This window comes from Zootoca vivipara, chromosome 12 (genome assembly GCF_963506605.1).
Source record: "Zootoca vivipara chromosome 12, rZooViv1.1, whole genome shotgun sequence".
Classification (NCBI taxonomy): Eukaryota; Metazoa; Chordata; class Lepidosauria; order Squamata; family Lacertidae; genus Zootoca; species Zootoca vivipara.
The window spans coordinates 11,572,534-11,582,181 of record NC_083287.1 but is presented as its reverse complement, the minus strand read 5'-3'; positions in this window follow the sequence as shown (position 1 = coordinate 11,582,181).

Sequence of the window (9,648 nt, the reverse complement as noted above, 5' to 3'; positions counted from 1 at the left end):
GTGAATCATGATGTGTGTGTGTGTGTGTGTTATGCAAAAATCACGATGCAGGAAAAACTGTGAAGCCAGCCAATGCCTCTACATATAACTCCATCCTTAATTCAGACATTGTGATTTATCAATATACAGTCGTACCTTGGAAGTCAAACAGAATCTGTTCTGGAAGTCCGTTCCAAAACGACTTCCAAAACGTTTGAAAAACAAAGCACAGCTTCTAATTGGCTGCAGGAAGTTCCTGCAGCCAATCGGAAGCCACAGAAGCCCCGTCGGGTGTTTGGCTTCCCAAAATAGTTCGCAAACCGGAACAGTCACTTCCGGGTTTGTGACGTTCGGGAGCCAAAACGTTCAGGAACTAAGCTGTTCAACTTCCAAGGTATGACTGTATTGCAATGTTTAGCTGTGATATATTATGATGTTGAAAACCAAATATTGCCCAGCCCTACCTAGAGCCCTGTGAGTGAGTTGGGCTGGGGGAAGCGGGGGGAAAGGTCCAGGGTGCAGGGAGAAATAACAGTTGTTGGAAGAAGGATGATGGCTCTCAAAGGGCTAAGCTTCTGGGATTCTTAAACAGGTGTATTTGGCAAACCCTGGTTCAGAAATCATATGCAAACATGCCTCCCCAAGCTAAAAAAAAGTGACAACAGGCTCAAGGGCTGTAAGTGAAGAAGCTGTCAGAGACTTTTCAGGGCTCTGAGAATTAACGAAGAATTACTCACAGAACATCATCACTTGCCTCCTCCCCTCCTTACTGCCCCATCATCAGAGAAATTCTATTCAACATGGAGAAGTTAGATCCAAAGTGGCTGTGACAGTGGTTTGGTTCATATGCCGCAGTACTGTTTTGGGGGGACGGGGCGAGCAGGTGTGGAGGACTCCCTGGTCCTGAATGGGGTAACTGTGCCCCCGAAGGACCAGGTGTGCAGCTTGGGAGTCATTTTGGACTCACAGCTGCCCATGGAGGCGCAGGTTAATTCTGTATCCAGGGCAGCTGTCTACCAGCTCCATCTGGTACACAGGCTGAGACCCTACCTGCCGGCGGACTGTCTCACCAGAGTGGTGCATGCTCTAGTTATCTCCCGCTTAGACTTCTGAAATGCTCTCTACGTGGGGCTACCTTTGAAGGTGACCCGGAAACTACATCTAATCCAGAATGAATCAGCGAGACTGGTGACTGGGAGTGGCCGCCAAGACCATATAACACCGGTCCTGAAAGACCTACATTGGCTCCCAGTACGTTTCTGAGCACAATTCAAAGTGTTGGTGCTGACCTTTAAAGCCCAAAACAGCCTTGGCCCAGTATACTTGAAGGAGTGTCTCCACCCCCATCGTTCAGCCCAGACACTGGGGTCCAGCTCCAAGGGTCTTCTGGCGGTTCCCTCGCTACGAGAAGCCAAGTTACAGGGAACCAGGCAGAGGGCCTTCTTGGTAGTGGCCCCTGCCCTGTGGAACGCCCTCCCATCAGATGTCAAGGAAATAAACAACTATCTGATTTTAAAAGACACCTGAAGGCAGCCCTGTTTAGGTACGTTTTTAATGTTTGATGCTGTATTGTGTTTTTAATATTCTGTTGGGAGCTGCCCAGAGTAGCTGGGGAAACCCAGCCAGATGAGCGGGGTGTAAATAATATATTATTATTATTATTATTATTATTATTATTATTATTATTATTACCAAACTATGGCTTATTGGGACTGCACAAATGTGCCATCTCCCAGAGAAGAGCTTGCACTTGCTTCGCTCCTTTTCCTTTTGCCACTGTTCCTATGTTTTCAGAGTGTGGTTGAGGAGGAGAGGCCTTGAACCATGATCCCAAGTTTGGATGACACTCTTAAGACAAACCGTAGCCTAGCTACCACGCTACACTGCTAAAAGGACGGCAATAAAGATGGTTTGATTGACCAGGAAGGAGCAAGGTAGGTGCAAGCACCTCTCCAGGGGTCAACATGCTCACACAGCCCCAGCTAAGCCACAGTGTGGCTTTGGGAGCAACACTTTCCATTGCGGGACTTTTAATGCCTGATTCATATGATCATAGTGAGGGTCTGCTGGTTTCTCTTTAAGGTTTCCAGACTTAAAAGAGAGCAGGTCAATTAAAGGCACAGAAGTCCTGTCCTCTATTGAGTCTGGTAACCCTAGACGGCATCTGTAAATCCGGGGCTGTCCCTGGAAAATAGGGACACTTGGAGAACCTGGAGTTGCACTGTTCTGTCTTACTCTATAACTGGAAGGAAAGAAGACCTCAACTTGGAAGGGATCATGCTGTTCTTGGGGCCTGGTCTGCAAGAGCAGTGAAAGGGGCTCTCATATTATAATTATTTTGACGACTTACATAACTAAAATGTTTTTTGTTACCAAGCTGGTGCCCTTGGCTACTACACGGTTCACTGCACAGCTTTGCTTTCGGAGCCACAGAATGGATGGTGGGCGTTAAGCCCAAACGCCGTACGCTGTATGTACCGATAGTGCCTTGAACAGAAAACACCGGTCCCGAGCTGCGATTTTGAACGCTTAAACAGAATGTTTAATGAAAAACATGCTATACCGACAGGGTCTCTTTTAATGGATAATCCTGTTATGATTTGCAGTGAACCAGCGTTGGCAGTTGTTTCGGCTGATTATTTTCCTTGTGTCACAATGTATTAACAAAGTAATGCTTCACTCAGCTACGTGGGGACAATTTCGCTCTCAAGGACACTAGGCATGCCTTTGGCACAGCGCAAGAGAGATGATAATGCAGCCTCACTGAGTATTTTGAAATGGAGCCAGTTAATAACTTCAGTGCGGATCATGTTACCTGCTTCTCCCTCTCTTCTCGCAGAAATGCATAGCCTTCATTGATTCCACACATAGGCCCCAGACACACATATAATGAAAAGGCAGAGCAGTTTTCCTTGTGCCATTGGCCTATTCCCAACCCTACAGCAATGGGATATATTTCTTAAGAGTCACTTCATGGTATAGAATTACCTGCTGTTTTTTGAACCTCTCGAACCTGCTGTTTCTCAAACCTCATGTAGGCAATCACAAGAGGGCTCTATTTACCACCAAGACAATTTCTAGTAGCCTTTCTGGTGCACTCTGATGGTTTTGGACTGTAGCCCAAACTAGCACAGACAACGTCAGGGACGATGGGACTCATAGTCCCAAACATCTGAAGGGTGCCAGGTTGAGGAAGGCTGGTCTGTAGCAACAGAGTTATTAACATCTCTAGCATCAGAGGGAACTTCCCTCCCCACCCCCCAGTTGTAACAGTGGAGATCGAGGACTTTAGATACTGATCTAGGTCAGTGTTTCCCAAACTTGGGTCTCCATCTTTTTTTTGGACTACAGTTCCCATCATCCCTCACCACTGGTTCTGCTAGCTAGGGATGATGGGAGTTGTAGTTTAAAAACAGCTGGAGAGCCACATTCGGGAAAACCTGGTCCAGATGGAATTGCTGTGGAGACTCAGCCATGCCAAATCAATGAGAGCTGGCTCAGGGTGTCCAGAGAGATAGCTGCCACTTCCTTGTTTCAATTTACGTGGTGCTTTCGCATTCGCTTAAGACACAAATCTCTACACCAGTGTTTTTCACCACTGAGTCCATGCCCTCCAACATTTCTCCGATAAAAATAGGGATGTCTTATTCAACAACAGCAACAAGAATTTTTTTTATTTATAACCTGCCTATTTGACTGGGTTGCCCCAACCACTCTGACTGGCTTCCAGCATATATAAAAACATTGCAGAACTTCCCTACACCTGGCTGCCTTCAGATGTCTTCTAAAGGTAGTTTACCTCCTTGACCTGGGACTCGCATAACTCCATACCCTCCGATTTTTCTCTGATGAAAATAGGAACATCCTAAGGAAAAGCAGGACATTCCAATATCAAATCAGAAACCTGGACAGCGTCAGTAAATCCAGGGCTGTCCCTGGAAAATAGGGACACTTGGAGCGTTTGTGGGTCCAATAATGGACCTTGTGGTTTCAAATTTTAGCAATCTTTCTTGCTGCATTCTAACTCATAGTTGCTACGCCCCTGAGGCTCTGTGTCCAGTGTGACCGAATCGGTCATGCCCCCCAAAATCTGCCTCTGTTGGGTTGCTAGATGTTGTTGAACTACAACTCTTGGTAGTAGCTAGCTTATCCAATCTTTGAAGATGATGGTGGCAGTAGTCAAACTTTAATATCTGGGGACCCAATGTTGAAGAACACCGCTGTATTTATTTATTTATAATAAATTTTTATTAGTTTTACATAAAAGTTATACACCATAAAGATAACATTTTCACACATTAAAAAAAAGGTTCTTTCAAACCTGGAGACCTTCTTCCTTCCTTACATGGGGTTCCAATTCTAAATTTTATTCCTGCATCTTTTACTGTAATCTATCTGTTATATAATCATAGTATCCAAAATCCATGTTACTTTACAAGTGTCATTGTATTCCTGCCAATGATTTCAACTGTTTGCAGTGGCCTCTTAAATATGTTTAAAAGTTATTCCAGTCTTAAGAATACTTGGTCTTCCTGATTTCTGATCTTTCCTGCCAGTCTTGCCATTTCTGCATATTCCATCAGCTTGGTCTGCCACTCTTCTCTGGTCAGTACTTCTTCCTCTTTCCATCTCTGAGCAAGAAGCACCCTTGCTTCTGTCACTGCATACACAAACAGACTTCCCTCACTGCGAGAAGCGAAGTTATAGGGAACCAGGACACTGAAGTCCAACTCCGAGGGCCTTCTGGCGGTTCCCTCGTTGCGAGAAGCGAAGTTACAGGGAACCAGGCAGAGGGCCTTCTCGGTAGTGACACCCACCCTGCAGAACGCCCTCCCATCAAATGTCAAAGAAATAAACAACTATCTGATTTTTAGAAGACATCTGAAGGCAGCCCTGTTTAGGGAAGCTTTTAAGATTTGATGAATAATTGTATTTTAATATTCTTCTGGAAGCCGCCCAGAGTGGCGGGGGGAACATAGCCAAATGGGTGGGGTATAAATTTATTATTATTATTATTATTATTATTATTATTATTATTATTATTATTATTATTATTATTATTATCTTTTGGTAGTTATGCCTAACAAAAAAATCATCTGGTTTTTTAACAAAAGTTATCTTAAACATTTTTTTCAACTCATTATGTATCATTTCCCAGAAAGCTTTTACCACTCCACTGCTCTAAACACAAACTTGTTTCCATGTCCAGGGATTAAACCCTTCAAGATCAGTGCATGATAGTGGAAGGGGGAATTTAGTATGGTACAAGGTGGACCTTTTCCTCTTTCAGCCACAGGCAGACTGGTATCATCCCAGTAGAGCTGCCCTCAAAACTAGCACATCTGGTGAATTAATGGGAGCACAACACAGGTAATGTAAGTTATTTGGCCTGGATAGTAGAACGTCCTCATAAGGATCCCGGAAGGGAAAATGGAGCTGAGACATTGGGATTTAACCAAGAAGGCAAGTTTTTAATTACAAAACAATACAACCATCGATAGGCTATCCCAGGACAGAGGGAGTCGCAGAAACTAAGGTGCACTAAACTATGGTCTAGTGTTTTGTGTGAACACAGTTGCTGTACGCCATGTAGCAGAATGCAATATGGGCCCCTGTTTCCCCTAATCTGATTTATTTCATTTCCATAAAGTCAGAGCAAACAAAATCAAGGAGAATTACATGTGTCTGAATTAAACGAATTTAATTATGGCAAGTTAAACTAATCTAAATTGGAAATATAGCTCTCAGGAGGTACCAGTCAGGATGAGAAGAGGCGTTAAATGCTGAGATGTGCAACGCACAGCTCATAGGCAGAACATTTTGTTCTGGGCTGTCCCCTACCCACCCACATTAGAAAAATGCTGTATTATCCCACATTTCTACCCATGAGATTTCGGACTCACAAAAGCACAATTTGCTAGCAGATTATAATATATCACTAAACCACGACGCTCTCTAGAGTGGAAAGTCACAGGAACATAGCTGCCAAGTCTTCCGTTTTCCCCGGGAAATCCCCGTTTTTCCAGCTGTTCCTAGCTGAAAAAAAACGGATTTTTTTTTGTTTTCCCCCGGTTTATTCTGGCGTGGCGGCCATTTTGGAACTGGGCGGAGCATGCTCAGAAGCGACTTTTGATGCTGCTCTGCCCAGTTCCAAAATGGCTGCAGTGCGACTTCTGGCATGGCGGCCATTTTGGAACTGGGCAAAGCAGCATCAAAAGTCACTTCTGAGCATGCTCCGCCCAGTTCCAAAATGGCGACGGCGCTACTTCCGGTCTGCTATTTCTGGACCGGTCCCTTATTTCTCTGACAGCAACTTGGCAGGTATGCACAGGAAAGCTTTCCAACCCTCCATATGATTATTTAGTGAGGGGCTTTCTAAGCTACCACCGCACAGCATTGTGATCTCATAGATAGTTTCCATTCTACAGCATGGTATGCCATTGGCGTTGCAAGGCAACACTCACATGACCCAGCTCCTCCCAAAGTCTTCCCTCTTCCCTTCCCAAAGGGAAAGCAATATTTAGATTTGGATATGTGACATTAGAAGCCCGGATATTGTCAACAGCATGCTCAAATGAGTAGCACATCAGTTTATAATGGCAAAACTCCATGGAAAATAAAGATTCGGCGCATAGTTTTCATTTTGACACTGCATTAGTGACTATAAAAAATGGAGGAGAAGTGGTTGGTTATCACTTGGCTGCCAAGAAAAACAACAGAACACCCACAGTTCCTGCGCGACGGCTATTTATGAATATTACATGCAGGGGTGCCAACTTGAATAAAATACTGGGGGGTCAGGTAAGCCCCACCCCACATAATTGATCACAAGGCACACCATTTGAATGACAGTGCCCATCAACTTGGAGGGGGGCTAGATCCCTCATTTTTTAACGGGGGGCGGGCGGCGAAGGGACCCCTATGATTACATAGGGGGAGTTGGCTCCTATGATTACATGGGGGGCACAAATGGTGTATAGCTGAGGGGAGAAAAAATGGAGGTGAGAAAAATAGGACTATGACTGGTGAGACTCGGGTTCAAATCCCTACCTACTGCGAACTGCCCTGAGACTCTCGGGTATAGGGTGGCATATAAATTCATAAAATCTAATAATAATAATAATAATAATAATAATAATAATAATACCAAGCACAAAGACCCTGGGCCTGTCACTCTTTCTCAACCTGCTTCACACAGGCTTTGTGAGAGTTAAATGGGAGGGGGGATATGTGCAGGAACATAGTCTACAAGTGCATAACTGACAACCCCATGACTTTAAAAAGAAGTACAGTGGTACCTCGGGTTACAGACGCTTCAGGTTACAGATGCTTCAGGTTACAGACTCCGCTAACCCAGAAATAGTACCTCGGGTTAAGAACTTTGCTTCAGGGTGACAACAGAAATCGTGTGGCGGCAGGCCTCATTAGCTAAAGTGGTACCTCAGGTTAAGAACAGTTTCAGGTTAAGAACAGACCTCCAGGATGAATTCAGTTCTTAACCTGAGGTACCACTGTATACATTGATGCATATAGATTGAATTGTGCCTTGCTTGTGTAATATCCTGTCCTACTGCGAAAAAGGGTGAACCTGAGCACAATACAGGATCCCTGGGCCTGTGGTTAGGAGCTTGATCCTGCATGGACTAGAAGGCCCTCCAAGTGTCCCTATTTTCCAGGGACAGTCCCAGATTTACAGAAGCCGTTTCGGTTTCTGATTTGATCCCGGAACGTCCCGCTTTTCCTTAGGACATCCTTGTTCTCATCGGAGAAATGTTGGAGGGTATGGAGTTATTCAACCCCCCCCCCCCCGAGCCAAGGAGGCAAGGAACTCTACAACTTTTAGAAGACATCTGACGGCAGCCTGCTCAGCTGCAATGGTCCTGGCACTCAGAAAGCTATTAGCCACTTCCTGATATTTTCTGAATGCCGGCTAATAGGGATGCTGGGCTGGGAGAAGCAACATCTCACACAGCTGCCTCCACTCTTTCAGTGGATGCATTTATTTATTTAGAAGATCTGTATCTTGGCTTTCAGTCAAATGATTCTCAAGGTGACTTACAAACCACAGGTAAACACACACACACACACACACACACACACACACACACACACACACACACACACACCAGAACATGCTTCCATTTCCTTTTTGCAGCCTAACTGCAAAATGCTGTGGGAAACAAACTTTCTTCTTCTTTGTCCAATGGCTGAGGTGAGGCTGACCCCGTTTCTGCCATGATGGTTTTCCTCATTTGTACAGCTCATATCTTTTTCCTCATTTGTACAGCTCATATCTGAAGGGACCCAGGTGGCGCTGTAGTTAAAACCACTGAGCCTAGGGCTTGCTGATCAGAAGGTCGGCGGTTCGAATCCCTGTGACGGGGTGAGCTCCCGTTGCTCGGTCCCAGCTCCTGCCAACCTAGCAGTTCGAAAGCACGTCAAAATGCAAGTAGATAAATAGGTACCGCTACAGTGGGAAGGTATAGCGGGAAGGTAAACGGCGTTTCCGTGTGCTGCTCTGGTTTGCCAGAAGTGGCTTTGTCATGCTGGCCACATGACCTGGAAGCTATACGCCGGCTCCCTCGGCCAATAATGCGAGATGAGCACTACAACCCCAGAGTCGGTCACGACTGGACCTAATGGTCAGGGGTCCCTTTACCTTTACCTTACAGCTCATATCTAGGTGTGGAGGCATATCTCCTTTTCGTACACTGGTCAACTTCCAGGACAATGCGAAGAAAAAAGGCAGCACTGTTTTCTCTGTGTTTCCATCCTGTGTATGCAAAGAGCTTCTGGATTTTGGGAATAAATGTTTGCTTGGAGCCAACTCATTGAAAATTGATCAATGATACACAACAGCAACTGGCACAATTACACATATCAGGTTGATTTATTGTGGTAAACAACCAAGCCAAGGAAACAGTAGATGGGAGAGCAGACTTCTCTCATTTTACGTATGACTTGCTCATTCTTATAAACCCATCAGTCTAATTTCACAAGTGCTCACTTCTTATAAACTGCTAACATAACTCCATCGTCTTCCCTTTGCCAACAGCTGTGTGGAAATATGTATGGAGCTGTACGGCACTGTCTTCCAAAGGGGCTTTTATCACTTAGCAAGGACAAACTAGCATTAGAGTTAAATGTGAAAACAGCCCAGAACAAACATCAAAATCTACCCAATGAAATCTTGCTGTGTCATATGTAAATGAGAATGCGTTATGAAAGCTATGCGCAGAGCAAACTGGAACAAATTCTCATGGAGTTGAGACCGAAAATATGAACCACATGCTATGGATTTCACAGAACCACAGAATTGTAGAGTTGGAAGGGACCATGTGTCAGGGACTGGTCTGTGGAGGAATGGTGGAGACCCCCCCTGCAATTCCCAGAGAAGAGGGAGACAGCACACCATATTTTTCGCTCCATAAGACGCACTTTTTTCCTCCTAAAAAGTAAGAGGAATTGTCTGTGTGTCTTATAGAGCGAATGTGTGGTCCCTGGAGCTGAATTGCCCAGGGGTGAAAGGCAGATCGTGCTTTTTTTTTTTTAGAAAGAGCTAAAGGCTAACAAGAGGGAAAGAGAGTGTTGAAAGGACCTGTTCAGCAGCTGATTGCAAGAGATCAGGGAGGGAGATAAGGGAGCTAGCTCCCTTCCAGCCCCACCCAG